The 18,960-nt window shown below is 51.0% G+C and overlaps 1 protein-coding gene across 1 annotated transcript in view; it reads left to right on the top strand.

Annotated features, from left to right (window-relative positions):
* The first annotated feature begins 1,454 nt into the window (after nucleotides 1–1,454).
* The window catches only part of EMP2 (epithelial membrane protein 2), a 53,725-nt gene continuing 36,219 nt past the window's right edge, over nucleotides 1,455–18,960 (top strand). Inside the window, exon 1 of the mRNA XM_007985484.3 lies at nucleotides 1,455–1,591. The gene's annotated coding sequence lies outside the window, so the exon portion shown is untranslated. The remainder of the gene's footprint in view (nucleotides 1,592–18,960) is intronic.

Raw genomic sequence — 18,960 nt, 5'->3', positions numbered from 1 at the left:
ACTTTGGGGTTTTCTCTGTCCTCCACATGGCCACAGGCAGGTAGGTGGGCCCTGCCTGGCCCTCGTCTATAGCAACCAGACCTCACTCTCCTCCCCTTTTATGGAGGAAGAGGACTCAGTTCCTATTAGTGCCTTCCTGTCCCCTCTCCAGCTACACACATACACACACACACACACACAAAATTATACACACACAATTATCTTGGGGGATGAGAGTCTTGGTTAACAATAGAATTAAAGGAGATTTGGCAGGTCAGACCCTAGGCCAACTTGGGAAGCTCAAGGCGTGGGGGAGGGGATGGCCCTTTACAGGGTATCTCAAATCCCCCAAGGATCTCTGATTTAGACCCAGCAAGGCCCTCTCGTGACAGAGCTCCGCAGTAGCATTAAAAAAAACATGCTCAACAGAAAATATAAACATAGAGTCCAACCAGAGCACACGATTGCACAATAAATTAACATTTCTTAAAAGGGTTTCTTATTCTCTTGTCAGTGGCACAAGTCAATTGCATTGTATTCTGGGGTATGTGCAAGTAACATGAACTTGTTAAATTAAAAGTTTTAAAATATACTGTTATATGTTGTGACCCTGTTTTGGAATTTCTTCAATTTGTAAAAATACACTGACTCCCACTCCCTCCTTCTACACACATGATGGGACTCAGGCGCCTCTGGTCTCCTCCCCCATCCTCCCAAGAGCCCCTAGAGTAGATCAGCCCTCCCAGTTTCCAGATGGGGAAACTGAGGCTGGAAGAAAAGGCAGTTCCTTTGATGTCATTTCCAGGGACACTGACTTCCAGGACTGTGGGTTGAAAGGCTGTGGGGAATGGTTTGTGTGAGTGTGACTATGTGTGTGTATTGGTGGGGGTAGTGAACGGGGGGGCGGGTCCTGGAAGAGTCTAAAGACTGGTTTCTGGGCATGTCACACCAAGGCCAGGACTCCAGGTGAGATGATAAAAATAACAGTGGCTGACGTCTATGGAACAGGTACCATGAGCCAAGCACTGTGGACGTATTATCACCTTCAGATCTATAATCACTCCCATTTCCAGAAGAGGAAACTGAGGCAGGGGAGAATATGGACGAGCTCAGGAAGTTCGTAAAAGGTCAGAGAAGGGGTTCTAGAGCAGGGAGCCCGGATTCCAAAACTCCTTAGGGAAGAGGAAGAAAAGGGGAGAAGAGGAGAAGAAAGAGAACGAGAGGGATGTGGAAACCTGCAGAGAAGGGAAGCCCCTTGCTCCCAGGAGCCTCCCTTTCTCCCTTTTCCCCCGGGCCCGTGCCACCGGCTCCGCCCCAAACTTGGCCACAGAGCCGCAGGGAGGCGGGCGGGGACAGGGGGGCGCCAGGGCGCTCCAGGGCTCGGCCTTTCGCTCCAGGGCCCTCTCCCTTCGCCGGCGGCCCCTCCCACTCGACTCTCCCGGCTCCTGACGTCACGACCCGGGAGGCGGGACTGGGAAGGAGGGGCCCCGCAGCCAAGAGGGTGGAGGGAGGGCGCGCAGTCCCGGCCCAGAGCTTCAAAACAGCACGGCGGCCTCGCCTCGCACCCCTGCCGGTCCGTCGGTCCAGCAGCCAGCGCAGCCGCCAGCGCCGGGTGAGTTGCGGGCGCGCCCAGGGCGTGGGGGCGACATCGTGGGGGGCCCGGGATCGCGTACGCCCGGGCAGCAGGGACGCGACCCCTCTACTTGACCGGGAGCAACCCCCGGAATTGGTGACAGTAACGGGAGGGCCGAGGTGCCACCCATGCCGCCGACCTGCAGTCTGCGCCACGCTCGCCCGGGCTCCCGAATTCCACTTCGCCACCCCGGGACAGCTTCCCACGCCTTTTGAGCCGAAGCGGGCGGGAAAAGTTTGGGGAGGAGTCAGGGCTCCTCCTCTCGACCCGCCAGACTCACACCCGGGGCTCTTGGAGTCCAGGGAGATCCCCAGGTCGTGTGAGGGACCCCCGGGCAGCGTCCCCAGCCTCGCCGCGCGGGCAGGACTGGTGTGCCAGACCGGGCCAGCGGGTCCTCCTGGGCTGCGCACCCCTCTCGGCTCCCACCGCTGCTCCGTCGCGCCCCCGAGCGGCGAGGAGCGACTTCTTGGGGGTCAGGAGCAGTGGAGGAGCCCGGAGGCGCTGCTGGGATGACACCTCTCCCTGCCAACTCTAGCAGGGCTTGGGGGGCTTTAAAGAGGCGAGACCACACCCATGGGTTCCAGAGGGAGGGGAGGCTGCAACTCGGGGTGTGGATTCTACGAGCTCAGCAAATCCAGAGACCTGAGCACGCTCCAGGGAGGTCTTTTAGGTGAAGATGTGGGGCTGGACATGGGGACTCCGAAGACACCACAGGGCAAAGCTCTCCCTCCAGGCCACGGAGTCCAACCCCTGCCAGCTTCAGGTTTGAGGAAGGGAGCACTGCCCCTCCCAGGCTTTGAGGGTGTGTGTGTGTGTGTGTGTGTGTGCACCTTGATCTTAAAATTCAGCTGTCTAAGTAAGGGGCTTGGAGAGGGACTTATGAAGCTTCCAGTTCAAATACAGCGTGATTCCACTTTTATGAGACACCTAGAATAGGCACATTTTATAGACAGAAAGTAGAATGGTAGTTGCCAGGGGCTGGGGGTACCTGAGAACTGGGAGTTACTGTTTAATGGGACAGAGTTTTTGTTGGGGAGGATGAAAAAGTTTTGGGTATACATAGTGGCAATGGTTACACAGTATTGTGAAGGTATTTAATGCCACTGAATTGTATACTTACCATCGGTTAAAATGATGATTATGATGTTGTGCATATTTTATCATAGATTTTTTTTTTTAAAGCCACCTCTAGCCACCTCTGCACTCCAGTCCGAATCAGAGAGAAATCTAAGAACCGACATGCTATTGCTGGGCACCTCTTCCTGGAATTTGGCCTCCAGTTAAGAAAGCTTAAAGAGGACGAGGAAGGGAGGGGGTCCTGGTTTCCCAGGAGTCACACAAGGAGAAGGATGGCGACCTGAGCTGCTGGAGGTTTGCAGTTGGCTAGTGCTCGCCCTTCATCTCCATTTCTCCCTGGGAGCCTCAGCCCTGAGCTGTTTCCAGCACACTCTCCTGTTGCAAGTGGGGAAACAGGCTAGAGATCTAAGTCGGTTTGCTCAAGGCCACTGAGCTGGTAAATGCAAAGAACTAGACCTTGAACCTCCATCTGCCTCCCAGGCCCTTCCCTTCTTTCCGCCTGGAGATGCCCTGCTGGTTTGCAGGGAATGAGGGGAGACCCTTCTGGGAAAAACAGGGCGTGGATGCCCACGGGGGCCTTGGCAGACGCCAAGACCACAGCCCGGGGAGAGGCATGGAGGTGGCAGGAAGGTGCAGAACCTGTTTTCCCACTGACGGTTTTTGGATCTCACCACCTCCATCCCGTGGGGAAGCAGGGAGTCGAGTAGGAGGCAGAGGGCTGGCCACATAGCTTGGAGTCTCCTCTGCTCCTCAAGTGGAGAGATTGAGGTGCGCCTGAAATCCAGAGAATGTGTTTGTGTTGGAAACACGGAGTTGACCAGCTGAGTGGGTGAGGGCAGGGCCAGGCGGAAACGTCCCTGTGAGGAGGGTGAGGCTTGGGGCTGACACTGCCCCACCCCGGGCGGGAGGAGGGGGTGCACCCCCTCTGCCTGGCACCACCCCAAATTAGGGTCTAGCTAATGAGGGGCTAAAAGGGCTTGGTGGCATTTTATTGTGGCTACAGAACACATCCATTTAGCAACCCGTCCCTGCTTCTCCACCCCCACCCCAGTAATGGCACTTAAATCCTTTCTTCCTGGAACGGAAGTGAATGTTTCACCTCAGTTTCTTTCCTCTACCTTTCACATCATATCTTCATAGTAGGAGCTAAAACCACATGCATGTGTGCACAGACTCTCCATTTTCCAGCAACAGGTAATTCACAGGGAGGATCAACCAGCCCATTTTTCACCCTAGGCATAGAGTAACACTCCTGCCCTCACCTCTGCTATACAGCCTTCCAGGTCGGTGGAGGGCACAGCAAAGGCCACTTCTTTGTCATAGTAAACTGCGCCACACGGGACCAGGAGGGGTAGTCTGTCGAGATGAAAGTATATAAATGTCTTTCCAGGCTAGATGGGCTGGCGCTGGACTGCTGGCTGCTTGGCGAGGTTTGTTTGGGAAGCAGGAGTCCAGCTACTGTCCTTTTGCGGGGAGCGGGGGAGTCAGATAATTGTGTGTGTGTGTGTGTGTGTGTGTGTGTGTGTGTGTGTGTGAACATGTGGTTGCTTCCCAGCTCTGTAGCCAAGTGGGGACTCTGACACGGGCTACAGGGGCTAAGGTGGGGGTGGGGCGGGTCTCTCCAGCCATGGGAGTTCCAGACGGGAAGAGGTGACATTACTTACCCAAAGGTGCGGTGGGGCCCCAGGCACTGGGATTGAGGAGGCAGAGCTCTCCCAGAGGAGAGAGTTAAAGGCCAGCCTCGGGATGCCTGTGCAGGAGGAGGGTGTGTATGTGTGTCGGGAGGTCTCAGGAGGGCAGGTGATTGGCAGCTGCAGCTGGAATGGAGGAAGAGGGCAGTTGGCATCATAGAAAGGACTGGAGGCCTGACTCTTGGACAATGGCCTCAGCATGTGCAGGGAAGGAATGGGGATTGGTGAGGTGGTGGCAGGAAGAGGAGTCTCCCCTTCTCACCCCAGGAGTGGTGAAGTCTGGCTCCCTGCAGAAGTTGGCCAAAGAGTGCAATTTCGGCAGCACTGTGGCAGGAATCAGATGCATCTGGCTCTTGTTAGGGACAGGCCAGGGGGGAGTCTAAAAATATCAGAGGCAGAGCTGCCACCCAGCGAGAGTGCCGGGCTGGTAACCTGACACCTGGGCGGAGGCTGGTGGTGGTAAGGAGGGCACCCGTCCTGCTTTGCTCCAGAGGTACTCATGCTCCTCCAGGTGCCTGAAAGGGTGAGCGCTCACTGCATTCGGGACAGCCCTGGGCTAAGACTGGAGAATTTCAGGGCATAAGGACCTTAGAAAGTCCCAGGATGACGCTGACAGCTAGGGACACTCAGAGAGGTGGAGTGACTTGCCCAGGTCACACAGCAATTTGGTAGCCGACCCAGGACTAGATCTAGGTCACAGCTGAGGGGAGTTCGGTGGGATTCCAGGCCCAGGTCCCCAGGGCCTGGGACCCTTATAGCACATGTCATCTGTCCAGGATGCTGGATTTCCGTGCTCCCATGCTGATGGGACAATGGTGAGCAAGAGCCCTGCTCAGGCAGTAGGTCACTTCCCATTGAGCACTGGGTTGCTCCCGGGCAAAGCTGTTGAACCCTGGGAATGCTGGCCCATCTTGGGGCAGGATATAGGGAGGAAGGAGGCCGGAGGAGAACTGGCCGAATAAGTCCCTCCCTCCTTCTCGTGCAGAGACACTGTAGGTTTTGTTCATGCAGTATCTCCGGTGCTTAATGAGTAGTTGTTAAAGTGAATAGTTGAATTCCTGGGGCCCTCATCTTCCTTGGCAAGCTGGGCTTCTGTTCATCTAAAAGGGACTGAGGATAGAGAAGAGACTTCTCCAGTTTCTGCTCTTTAGGGACAGGCTAGATGACATTGGCTTCTAGAAGCGTCCTGGAACTCTGGGTCCAGAGCTGAGGGAGGGGTCACCAGGGTGATATCTGACACCAGGATTGTCCTGAGAAATCTAGGATGCAAAATAGCCATCACCATGCAGGATGTAAAGACAGACAAGCCAAGCCCCTCAGTGCAGACCGCTCATAGTCTAAGATCAAGCAAGGTTTTCCCAGTAGCAAAGTCGTGTGCTTTGAAGATTTCTCTTTCTGACGACCTGATCACAAACTTCTCTGAACTGTCTTTCCTCAAAATGCAATGAATGTAAAAAATTTGCAGTGAATAAATAAGACCCAAAGTTTTTTTGTTGATCTTATGAATGTTTTCCAAAACGTGTTACCACTGGTGGCACACAAGGTAATTCTCAAAGTCCCATGGCATAAACACAGAAAAGAATAATTATGTCTTCTTCTTGATTGGTATTGGGGAAAAAAATGTAAGTAGCACACAAACCCATGGTTTCACAGATACCTCTGCTTAGGTTGAAACAAAAGTTGATGCTGTAAACTTAAAAACAGTTTAAGATACTCAAAGAATTTAGTTCATAAGCACAGTGGTCCTTGCATTTGGCAAAAATCTGAGTACTAGAGTGCCTGCTTTTTGGGAGATGGTTTTCTAAGAGGGGCTGGGATGGATGTGTCACACTTTTTTGAAACACGACTCATCCTGAAAGATTATCTGAGAGCTCCCAGACCAAGCCCCTCTTTTGCAAAGAGGCCCCTATGTTCAGCTTCAGACCCAGACCTGCCACTTAACTTCCAAGGGAGTCCCTTCATGTTTCATGAGGGTCATGATTCCACTCTGATGACCTTCGCCAGTTATCTGAGGATCTGAGGAGATGATATATTGATGCACATGGAAGTGGCTTGATTCGTTTGTGGTTTGCTTGAAGCAAAGGAAGGCTGAGGGAGAGGTTGGCTTCCTCACTTTCGTCTTGATGGGTTATTATTAAGCAGCCCTGTGCAATGAGCTGCTGCAGGCTTTGGCAATACAATGGGAAATTTCCCTGTCTTCAGAGGAGGTTATCATCTAGCGTTGGGGGTGACAAGTCCAAGAATGCAAGCTCCAGGAGCAGGGCCATAAGATGTGGTTTCGGCCGGGCGCGGTGGCTCAAGCCTGTAATCCCAGCACTGTGGGAGGCCGAGACGGGCGGATCACGAGGTCAGGAGATCGAGACCATCCTGGCTAACACGGTGAAACCCCGTCTCTACTAAAAATACAAAAAAAAACTAGCCGGGCGAGGTGGCGGGCGCCTGTAGTCCCAGCTACTCCGGAGGCTGAGGCAGGAGAATGGCGTAAACCCGGGAGGCGGAGCTTGCAGTGAGCTGAGATCTGGCCACTGCACTCCAGCCTGGGCGACAGAGCGAGACTCCGTCTCAAAAAAAAAAGATGTGGTTTCAGGGAAGCCCATCATATGTGGTGTGCAAAGGTTTCCTTAAGCTCGTAGTGTTGGAGATGGGCTTGGGAGGATATTTCAAATTCCCCAAGCAGTGATGGTTCCAGAAAGGTCAGGCAACAAGGAACAGTGAGAGAGTAGGCAGAGGTTAGCTGGATCTGGTGGCACACACCTATATTCCCAGCTACTCGGGAGGCTGGGGCAGGAGGATTGCTTGAACCCAGGGCTTTGAGGCTGCCACTTCAAGGCTGCTGACACTTTGAGGATGCAGTGAGCTATGATTGTTCCACATACTCCAGCCTGGGAGACAGAGTGAAACCCATCTCTTAAATTAAAAAAAAAATATAGCCGGGCGCGGTGGCTCAAGCCTGTAATCCCAGCACTTTGGGAGGCCGAGGCGGGCGGATCACGAGGTCAGAAGATCGAGACCATCCTGGCTAACACGGTGAAACCCCGTCTCTACTAAAACTACAAAAAAACTAGCCGGGCGAGGTGGCGGGCGCCTGTAGTCCCAGCTACTCCGGAGGCTGAGGCAGGAGAATGGCGTAAACCCGGGAGGCGGAGCTTGCAGTGAGCTGAGATCTGGCCACTGCACTCCAGCCTGGGCGACAGAGCGAGACTCCGTCTCAAAAAAAAAAGATGTGGTTTCAGGGAAGCCCATCATATGTGGTGTGCAAAGGTTTCCTTAAGCTCGTAGTGTTGGAGATGGGCTTGGGAGGATATTTCAAATTCCCCAAGCAGTGATGGTTCCAGAAAGGTCAGGCAACAAGGAACAGTGAGAGAGTAGGCAGAGGTTAGCTGGATCTGGTGGCACACACCTATATTCCCAGCTACTCGGGAGGCTGGGGCAGGAGGATTGCTTGAACCCAGGGCTTTGAGGCTGCCACTTCAAGGCTGCTGACACTTTGAGGATGCAGTGAGCTATGATTGTTCCACATACTCCAGCCTGGGAGACAGAGTGAAACCCATCTCTTAAATTAAAAAAAAAATATAGCCGGGCGCGGTGGCTCAAGCCTGTAATCCCAGCACTTTGGGAGGCCGAGGCGGGCGGATCACGAGGTCAGAAGATCGAGACCATCCTGGCTAACACGGTGAAACCCCGTCTCTACTAAAACTACAAAAAAACTAGCCGGGCGAGGTGGCGGGCGCCTGTAGTCCCAGCTACTCAGGAGGCTGAGGCAGGAGAATGGCATGAACCCGGGAGGCGGAGCTTGCAGTGAGCTGAGATCCGGCCACTGCACTCCAGCCTGGGCGACAGAGCGAGACTCCGTCTCAAAAAAAAAAAAAAAAAAAAAAAAAAAAAATATATATATATATATATATATGGGCTGGGCGCGGTGGCTCACGCCTGCAATCCCAGCAGTTTGGGAGGCCAAGGTGGGTGGATCATGAGGTCAGGAGATCAAGACCGTCCTGGCTAACACGGTGAAACCCTGTCTCTACTAAAAATACAAAAAAATTAGCCAGGCATGGTGGCACGCACCTGTAGTCCCAGCTACGCAGGAGGCTGAGGCAGGAGAATGGTGTGATCCCAGGAGACAGAGCTTGCAGGGAGCCGAGATTGCGCCACTGCACTCCAGCCTGGGTGACAGAAAAAAAAAAAAGTATAATTTTTTAAAAAAATGTATAATTTTTAAAAAGAAAAGGCAGAGATTGTGAGCAGGGACCCTGCTGGAGGAGAAGTGGGTGCCTGGTTTGTCTTCAGTGCTGGGTACATGAAGGGAGGGAGATGGAGCAGGGAGGGCTAAGCGGGGCCACAGTGTGGAGCCAGCTTCCCTTCCACATCCCCAAGAACCTGGCTCAGGAGGCAGGCGTGAGGATGCTCATGGAGCATTATTGGAATAGAATATCCAATGATAGGTAAGAAACAGAGAAAAGGAAAAGTGGAAGCAACTTACATATCCATCAGCCATTTTGCAGAATGTTTTACAGCAGTTAAAAAGAACCAGGGGCCGGGCGCGGTAGCTCACGCCTCTAATCCCAGCACTTTGGGAGACCAAGGCAGGCGGATCACTTGAGTTCAGGAGTTCAAGATCAGCCTGGTCAATCTAGTGAAACCCCATCTCTACCAAGAATACAAAAATTAGTTGGGCGTGGTGGTGTGCGCCTGTAATCCCAGCTACTTAGGAGGCTGAGGCACAAGAATCGCTTGAACCTGGGAGATGGGGGTGGCAGTGAGCTGAGATCGTGCCACTGCACTCCAGCCTGGGTGACAGAGCAAGACTCTGTCTCAAAAAAAAAAAACCAAAACCAAAACAAAAACAAAAAAAACTAGAAAACAAGGTTTATCCATTGTACCCATACGGAAAGTGGTTTATGGCATTACTGAGTTTAAAAAAAGAACAACCAGAAGAAGTATATGTGGGAAAATGTATTATTCATATAAACATAAACAGAAATTCTTGTTGTATTTTCTGTGGCCTCACATGTTTATGTGAGGAACAATGTCTGGAAGGAGACTTCGGGGTAGGTCTGTGTGGTTGTCTCTGATGGGAGGGGAGGGAAGGAACTGGATTGAAAGGATACAATCTTATCTCAAGTCTTATCTGTAACCAAAAGAGTATCTTCATGAATTACTGACTTCAATAATAATGCATTCATTTTCCCTGAGCTTGGTAAGCAATGGAGGTTGTGCAGGTTTGAGGATGGGGAGAGATGATGCGTTTGGCTGTGGGGGGGTCAAAGACTCCATGGATAGACCAGTTAGGGACTGTTTTGGAAATCCAGAGACAAGGAAATGGTGACCAATCTGAGCAGGTGTTATCCAGTCCGCATGAAGCATCCCCCTTGGAACATCACATTGCAGATGCCAGTGAACATAATGTGTTTCCAGTCTGGTTGCTGTTCACAGGGGTTAACCGTGGCCAGGTGTGGTGGCTCAGGCCTGTGGTTTTAGAACTTTGGGAGGCTTAGGCAGGAGGACTGCTTGAGCACAGGAGTTTGAGACCAGCCTGGGCAACATAATGAGACCCTGTTTCTACAAAAAAATAGAAAAATGAGCCAGGCATGGTGACACGCACCTGTAGTCCCAGCTGCTCTGAAGGCTGAGGTGGGAGGATCACTTGAGCGCAGGAGTTTGAGGCTGCAATGAGCTGAGATTGCGCCACTGCCCTCTAGCCTGGGTGACAGAGCAAGACCCCATCTCTTTAAAAAAACAAAAACAAAAACAAAAAGACTAACAAGCCCATGCTGACCACTCCCTTCCACTGTGAAGCGAAGGGTTCTGTTTCTCCCCTAGAACTGACGGCGGAGAAGCTTTGGGGTCCCAGGTGTCTTATAGTGGACATTTGTCTTTGGAGTGGGGATGGGAGCTTCTCTAACTCATCACAGTGTTCCAGCCTTGAGGTCCTCATCTGTCCCAGAATGAGTGCTTCGTAATTGTGGCATGAATAAAATGGTGTCTGCTGAGGGGTGACAGGTGCATTCTGAAGACAGTAGGCAGATGCCAGTGGGATCAGAGGATTGGATTGTGGGGTGCTGCAGGGGGCTGTGTACAGACGTGTGGAGGTCGAGGGGATGCTGTTTGCAAACTGACTCCCAGGCTGTGACTCTTTTTTCCGGAGATAATCCTTAATTCCTGAACTTGGGAGTTCTGTGACAGGTCATCTGTGCTGATTTATTCCTCATGTGTTCATTCTAACATTTATTGGCCTCGTACTATGTGCCGGGCAGTGAACAAAAATAGACTCGGCCCCTGTAATGGAATTCATCTAGCAGTGGATGGAAGATCGTCTATGGGAGGGTCAGAAGAAACCCAAACCTTTTTTTTTTTTTTTTTGAGACAGGATCTCGCTGGGTCACCCAGGCTGGAGTACAGTGGTGCTGTCATAGCTCACAGCAGCCTCGAACATACGGGCTTAAGTGATCCTCTGTCCTCAGCCTCCCAAAGTGCTGGGATTACAGGCATGAATCTCTGTGCCCAACCGAAACCCGAACCTTTTTTTTTTTTTTTTTTTTTTTTTTTTGAGACAGGATCTTGCTGGGTCACCCAGGCTGGAGTACAGTGGTGCCGTCATAGCTCACAGCAGCCTCGAACATGCGGGCTTAAGCGATCCTCTGTCCTCAGCCTCCCAAAGTGCTGGGATTACAGGCGTGAACCACTGTGCCCAACTGAAACCCAAATCTTTTCAGGGTCTTTGCCCTTGTCTGTCTAGGGTACAGAAGAAAACTGAAAAATCCCCTCTCTTTCCCGCTCCCTCATTTACTTTTCTGAATATATTCAGATCATGAGATGATACGATCTTTTGAGTAAAATGTGGCAAGCTAGCCTTGAATCCTCTCTCTTATTAATGCGGAAAGTGTCTTGAAATTCAGATGAATGGTCATGAGCCCTAAAGCCCAAGGCCTAGAGCGCAGAAGAGGCTGAGAGCAGTGGACCAGGCTGGTCTTTGAGCCACCAGTGGTGGCCTCTCAGTATACACCTCCACCACCCTTCACTGGCTTACAGTGGAAGCCTGGAGCGGTCCTCTGTCTCTTCATGCAAACGTTCAGTCCTTCTGGAATCCATCCCCTCTCTTCAGCTCAGTGGTTTCTATCTTGGCCCAGACCGCTGCCCTCTTTTGCCTTGACAATTGCACAAGCTCCATGACCTCTGTCCCCGCAGCCACTCTGGCCTTGAGGTCCATTTCCCGTATGCATCCAGAAGGATCTGATAGAGACACAAAGCTGACCAAGTCACTCTTCCCCTGCCCCACTTAAAATTCTTCAGTAGTTTCAGCTGTTCCTAAGCAAAAACCAGGCCTTACATGATCTAACTTAGAGAGCCTTGGCTGGCTGCCCCTCAGACTCTCCTGGGCAATCTGGATAGAAAGCTTATTTCCAGTCCCCACCTGAGAGCGATGATATCAGAATCTCTGGAGGCAGGGGCCAGGGCACAGGGGGTTTAAGGTGCCCCGGTGCGGTTGGCGGTGGAATGCACTGGTCTAACCCCTTCTCTGGACTCATGACTCTCCCCTGTTGCTTTCTACTCTAGCCCACTGTTTTTCCTTAGTTCCTCCAACTCTATTTTTTTTTTTTTTTTAATTTGAGACAGAGTCTTGCTCTGTCGCCAGGCTGGAGTGCAGTGGTGCGATCTCAGCTCACTGCAGCCTCCGACTCCCTGGTTCAAGCGATTCTCCTGCCTCAGCCTCCCAAGTAGCTGGAACTACAGGCACATGCCACCATGCCCAGCTAATTTTGGTATTTTTAGTAGAGGCAGGGCTTCACCATGTTGGCCAGGGTGGTCTCTATCTCTTGACCTCATGATCCACCCACCTCAGCCTCCCAAAGTGCTGGCATTACAGGCATGAGCCACCGGGCCCGGCCATTTCCTGCATCTCTTAATCCTCTGTCACCACTGCTTCTACCTGCTCTTTCCCTTGTCCTTCTTCTTCCATGTTCCCTTCTTCTCTCTGTCCAGCTAATTCTCTTTATCTTTTAAGACCTTTAAGACTCATACCAGGCCAGGCATGGTGGCTTATGCCTATAATCCCAGCACTTTGGGAGGCTGAGGCAGAAGGATCACTTCAGGCCAGGAGTTTGAGACCAACCTGGGCAAGATAGTGAGACCCCATCTGTACAAAAAATAAAATAAAAATTAGCCAACCAGCCGCGGTGGCTCATGCCTGTATTCCCAGCACTTTGGGAGGTCGAGGTGGGTGGATCACTTGAGGTTAGGAGTTCGAGACCAGCCTGGCCAATGAAGAAACCCTGTTTCTACTAAAAATACAAAAATAAGCCGGGTGTGGTGGCGCATGGCTGTAGTCCCAGCTACTCGGGAGGCTGAGGCAGGAGAATTGCTTGAACTCAAGAGGCAGAGGTTACAGTGAGTTGAGATCACGCCACTGCACTTAAGCTCTGGGTGACAGGGCAAGACTCTGTCTCAAAAATAAAATGAAATAAAAATTAGCCAGGTGTGGTGGTGTGCACCTGTAGTCGTAGGTACTCCAGAGGCTAAGGCGGGAGGATCGCTTGAGGCTAGGAATTCAAGGTTACAGTGAGCTGTGATTGTACCACTGCACTCTAGCCTGGGTGACAGAGTGAGACTCTGTCTTTAAAAAAAAAAAAAAAAAGACTCACATTTTTTCAGGGATGCTTTCTAGCCCTAAGTTAAGTCAGATTTTCTCCTCTGCCATTAGTTCTGATGGTATTTGTTTAAGCCCAGCAAGGGCTGGCAGGCACTGGGACCATCGATTCCTATCCAGTAGTTCACCAGGGCACCCCAGTAACCATCATAATGTATCCGTAGCGTCTCAGCGGACCCAGGGGAGGAGTGGGAGAAGGGAGACCCCGAGCGTTGGGTGAGCATTGGGCTGGAGGCTGCAGGGGCAGGGCGTTTGGAAGCCCTGAGAAGTCACTAGGGTCAGGGCAGCTGCTCCCTCTCCCTCCTGCAGTTGGCTCTGTCTGGAGCCACATCAGGCCCGAGTGGCATGATCAGCATCCATTTATACCAGTGTGACACGGGGTCACATTCTTCCCAGACCAGAGCCTGAGAGAGGCTTAATCATCGACACACCCTGAGTGGGGTCTGCACGCCCGCAAGCATTTGGAAATGACTGCTGTAGCATAGAGGCGATGTTAAACACTATATTATGCTCGTGTTCATTTCGGTGTATTACTTAAATGTCTCTTGGCAAGTGATGCTGATTTTCCATTTACAGTGTAATGCATGTTTAAAAAATGAATCGGGCTGGGTGTGGTGGCTCATGCCTGTAAACCCAGCACTTTGGGAGGTTGAGGTGGGAGGATCACTTGAGCCCAGGAGTTCAAGACCAGCCTGGGAAACCTAGGGAGACCCCCATCTCTACAAAAAATTAAAAAATTATCCAGGTGTGGTGGCATGCATCTGTAGGAGGCTGAGGCAAAAGGATCACCTGAGCGCAGGAGGTCAAGGCTGCAGCAAGCTGGGATCATGCCACTGCACTCCAGCCTGGGCAACAGAGTGAGATCCTGTTTTAAAAACAAAAAACGAAACAGAATAAATATTTTAAAAATGAATCAATTTAAGCTTAATGTGTTTTAAGGAAAACTGTGAGTAATGAGTAGAACAGGTGGTGCACCCACAGAAATGGTCACAGTGGGGGCCCACCCAGATCCCATTTGCTGAATCATGTACCCATCACCTCCAGCTGTCATGGGTGCGGGCTTCAAATGACTTTCTTCTCGGTTTCACCCAAGAGTATCCCTTAGAAAATCCCTAGCACAGCTGGGCGCGGTGGCTCATGCCTGTAATCCCAGCACTTTGGGAGGCCAAGGTGGGTGGATCACCTGAGGTCAGGAGTTCTAGACCAGCCTGGCCAACATGGTGAAACCCCATCTCTACTAAAAATACAAAAAATTAGCCGGGCGTGGTGGCAGGCACATGTAATCCCAGCTACTCAGGAGGCTGAGGCAGGAGAAGTGCTTGAACCCGGGAGACAGAGGTTGCAGTGAACTGAGATTGCGCCACTGTACTCCAGCTTGGGTGACAAGAGTGAAACTCTATCTCAAAGAAAAGAAAAGAAAATCCTAGCACAGGAATCCGCACCCCAACCTTTGCTTCTAGGTAACCGGACCTAAGGCGGTGATGCTTAGGGAATGCGGCTTTAATCCGATCATCCTCTTGGTTTGTGTTGGAGGAACTGTGGCCCAGTGAGCAGGTGCCATTTGCCCCAGGTTACCCTGTGACTCCCTGGCAGGGCCAGTTGGAGGTAACAAAAGCTAAAGGAAGATGCACCAATGACTTTTCTTCACTCGCTGGTGTGTTAGTGGGACCGGGTTTACCACTCTAGCGACAGGGTCTTGGTGTTGGGAAAATAAGTCTGTTCTCTTTCCCAGGAGGCATCGTGAAAAAAGGATTTAGTTCTCTCTCTGGAACCAAGCAATCTGAGAGGCCCCTGTGGATACACATGTAAATATATTTTATGTATATATGTGTGTATAAGCTATACTTGACCTCAATTCACCGGGAACATGAGGCAGCTGCTGCTTTGAATGTTTTCATTTAAGGGCCCGGGGAAGTGGTTTGCAAACCTTGCTGTTTATTGGAATCACTGGGCATCTTTTAGCACCTATTGATGGGGGCCGTCCCCAGAGGTTCGGATTTAATTGGTTTAGGGTAAAGCCCCAATGCTGTGCCCTTCTATTTCCTGCAGCCTGATTTCTCTGCAGCCCTGGTATTGCTGTAAATTGATCACGTCTAAGCCTTTGCGTGTTTTCTGTGTCTGTCTTCCTTTATTCCATAGCTCTGGCCTTCCTGAGGCAAGATGGTGGGGAAGGGTATGACTGTTCCATTCCCAGCTCTGCCACTTACTGGAGGTGTGACCTTTGACAAGGTACCTAACCTCGCTACCCCTCCGTTTTCTCATCTACAAAAGGGGGTTACAATGAACCCAAGCAGACAGTATTCTGGTGGAGACTAGCTTGAACGCCTCAATTCTTCCGTTTCCCCTTGCTGTTGCGGTATTTCATGCTGCACACAGCGGGAGTCCATGTACAACCATGGTAGGATATAAATCAAGAAGAGCTTTGTTTTGCTGTGTGAGGGTGTTAGGGCCCTGGCAGTCCTCTATGGGGAAACCCAAGTCTCTCCACTTTGCCTTTTCCTCAGGAGGTCTTAGGGCTCCTGGAGAGCCAGTGTCCCGTCCTGCTAAAGCCCCACCTTGGACTTGACCGTCCACACCTGGCCTTACCTTGAGTTTCCTGGCCCTCCCTGGGCTGTGGACCGAATGCCTGGCTCTCCCACCCTCGTGTGTTCCAGAGCCTGATCTGAGCCCCTACTCCCCCTGCCTCAAGCATCCTTATTGTGTTTTTACCACAGTTTCCAAGCAGATCATCAGCCATGGAATTATTCATGCTCCCTGCCCTCAGAGGATAGTCAGAGAGCTGGAGGCCGTGGGAAGAGAATGCTATACTGTCATCTCGAGGCTTGAGGCTTCTTGACGAGACCTGGCATGGGGAGGAGAGCGCTCCTGAAAACAGCATTCCTCGCTCCACTGATAATGACTTCAGTATCTGCTGTGGGCCAGGCACTGTGCTGGGCACTGGGACAGAGCAGTGATGAGACAGACATAAATCCCTGCCCGCTGGGAGCTTCCACTCCAGAGAGGCAAGACAGAAAAAAGAAGTGCACAGAGATAAATAAGAAAATAGCATGTAATGTTTAGTGATTCAGGAGCTGAAGACAGGCAGGTCACATAGACCAGAGAAGTCGGGGAGGCTTCTCTGCTGACTGAGGAGTTGGGGCTGAATGAAGAGAAGAAGTCAGTTACATCAAGATCTAAGAACGTTCCAGAAAGAGGGATCTGCACATGCAAAGGTCCCACTACTCTGAGGGGTGGGAGGTGAGCTTGGTTTCTTGGGAAAAAAGAAGGGGCACTGATTTGAGGCATGAAACCAACCTCACAGTTTTTTTTAGCTCTCTGTGAGGGCTGGGACCCTGTGGTCCGTGTCTTTCTGTCCTCCCATAGTGCCTGCAAAGAGCCTTGCATGGTCTGTATACTCAGCAAACACCCTGATGGACAGGTAGCCACCTGGGAAAATGGGGACACATATGCCCCACCTCTTGGGGCATTCAGAGAAGTGGAGAACTGGCTTCCTGGTTGGAGACCACTGAAGACAGAACTGGAATCAATGGAAGAGAGATCCCTGTTTAATGCTGTCCCAGGCCCTGGAGGGTAGCTGATCAGCTGTTGCTGTGGCATGGTCTGAGGGTTGAGAGGGTTCCCAGCCCAGACCAGCCCTTTCCAACTCAACACTCTGGCTCCTGACCCATGGTTTCCACCTTCCCTCACACAGCAGAGGCAACAGAGGCTGTCCTTCTTCCATTAGACCCGGGGGACAGAGGCCTTTAAATACCAGCTTCCAGTGAACTCAGAATTTCCTGGTTTTTAAAAACTTTGTTTAAGGAGGGTTTTTGTTTGTTTTTGTTTTTGTTGTTTTGACAGGGTCTTGCTCTGTTGCCCAGGCTGGAGTACAGTGGCTTAATCATAGCTCACTGCAGCCTCCAACTCCTGGGTTCATGCAACCCTTCTGCCTCCGCCTCCTGAGTCTCTGGGACTCCAGGTGTGTGCCACCACACCTGACTAATTTTTTGATTTTGTAGAGATGGGATCTTGCTCTGTTGCCTGGGGTGGTCTCAAACTTCTGGCTTCAAGCTATCCCCCCACCTCTGCCTCCCAAAGTGTTGGGATTATAGGTGTGAGCCACTGTACCTGGCCTGTTTAATGAGTTTCTGAAAGTGTACTATTTGTCATATTTTCGTGTATTCACAGATACATGCGACTATCACCACAATTTTAGAATATTTTCATCACCTCAGAAAGAAATTGTATACATTTTAGATATCACTTCCCCATTTTCCTATCCTCCTTCAGTTCTAATCAGCCAAGAATCCACTTTCTGTCTTTTCTTTTCTTTTTTTTTTTTTTTTTGAGACGGAGTCTTGCTCTGTCACCCAGGCTGGAGTGCAGTGGGGTGATCTCGGCTCACTGCAAGCTCCACCTCCCGGGTTCACGCCATTCTCCTGCCTCAGCCTCCCGAGTAGCTGGGACTACAGGCGCCTGCTGCCACACCTGGCTAGTTTTTTTGTATTTTTAGTAGAGATGGGGTTTCACCGTGTTAGCCAGGATAGTCTCAATCTCCTGACCTCGTGGTCTGCCCACCTCAGCCTCCCAAAGTGCTGGGATTACAGGCATGAGCCACCGCACCCGGCCAAATCTACTTTCTTTCTATGGTTTTGTCTCTTCTGGACAGTTCATCTAAATAGAATCATAGAATATGTGGCCTTTTGTGCTTGACTTCTTTCACTTAGCATAATATTTTCTTTTTGTTTGTTTGTTTATGTTTTTTTTTTTGGTTTTTTTGAGACGGAGAGTCTCACTCTGTCGCCCAGGCCAGAGTGCAGTGGCGCAGTTTTGGCTCACTGCAACCTCTGCCTCCTGGGTTTAAGCGATTCTCCTGCCTCAGCCTCCAGAGTAGCTGGAACTACAGGCGCCCGCCACCATACCTGGCTAATTCTTGTGTTTTTAGTGGAGACCGGGTTTCACCATATTAGCCAGGCTGGTCTCAAACTCCTGACCTTGTGATCTACCTGCCTCGGCCTCCCAAAGTGCTAGGATTACAGGTGTGAGCCACCACCCCCAGCTGACTTAGCATAATATTTTCAAGGTTCATCCACGTTGTGGCGTGGATCAGTGCTTTGTTCCTTTTTATGGCTAATACTTCATTGCATGGATGTACATATCCTATTTATCTATTCATCTGTTGACGGATGTGTGAGTTGTTTCCATCTTTTGGCAGTTGTGAATAATGCTATAAACGTTCATGTGCAAGCTGTTTGTGGACGTCTGTTTTCATTTCTCTTGGGTGTATATCTAGGAGGGAAATTGAAGAGGCACAGGGTGACTGCACCATTTTATCTTCCCACCAGCCGTCTGTGAGGGGTCGACTTCTCTGCTTCCCTAGGTTTTAATTTAAGGCCTGTGCTGATGCCTAGCTCACAGGAAGCTTCCAGTGGGGAAATTCTTATAGGTCTAGACCAGGTTCCTAGAGGCCAGGGCTCCTGGGTCTAAGCTAGGCCCTGCCAGAGCTTCTGGGACAGGCTGGGCCCAGGGCAGTGGGCTGGGTGAGGTGGAAGGAAGTGAGGGCACCCGCTTTGTGGCTTCCTGGTTGGAGACCACTGAAGACAGAACTGGAATCAATGGAAGAGAGATCCCTGTTTAATGCTGTTTTCTACACAGTGGGATTCATGATACTGGGGTGATTTTAGGTGGCTCTGTCATTAAGTGACATTAAATCACTCAGTGGGAAAGCAATTCCCTTTTCAGTTCTCTTTCAGTTCTTCGGATTCCATCAAGGGGGAATCTTGGCTAAGGCTAAGGTGTTTAGTGCCTCTTTAAGTCTAGTTTCCCTTCTTTAACTTAGAGCAGGTCTGCGGCTTAGTTCCTATGGCAGGGAATAGCTTTGAACCAGAATTTGTGAACTTTGGGGGTAGGGGGTATTTATTGTCACAATTAATTTCTATTTATGGCAAGTGATGCTG

The sequence above is a fragment of the Chlorocebus sabaeus genome, chromosome 5 (genome assembly GCF_047675955.1).
Source record: "Chlorocebus sabaeus isolate Y175 chromosome 5, mChlSab1.0.hap1, whole genome shotgun sequence".
Taxonomy (NCBI): Eukaryota; Metazoa; Chordata; class Mammalia; order Primates; family Cercopithecidae; genus Chlorocebus; species Chlorocebus sabaeus.
This window is presented reverse-complemented; position numbering and strand designations above follow the sequence as displayed.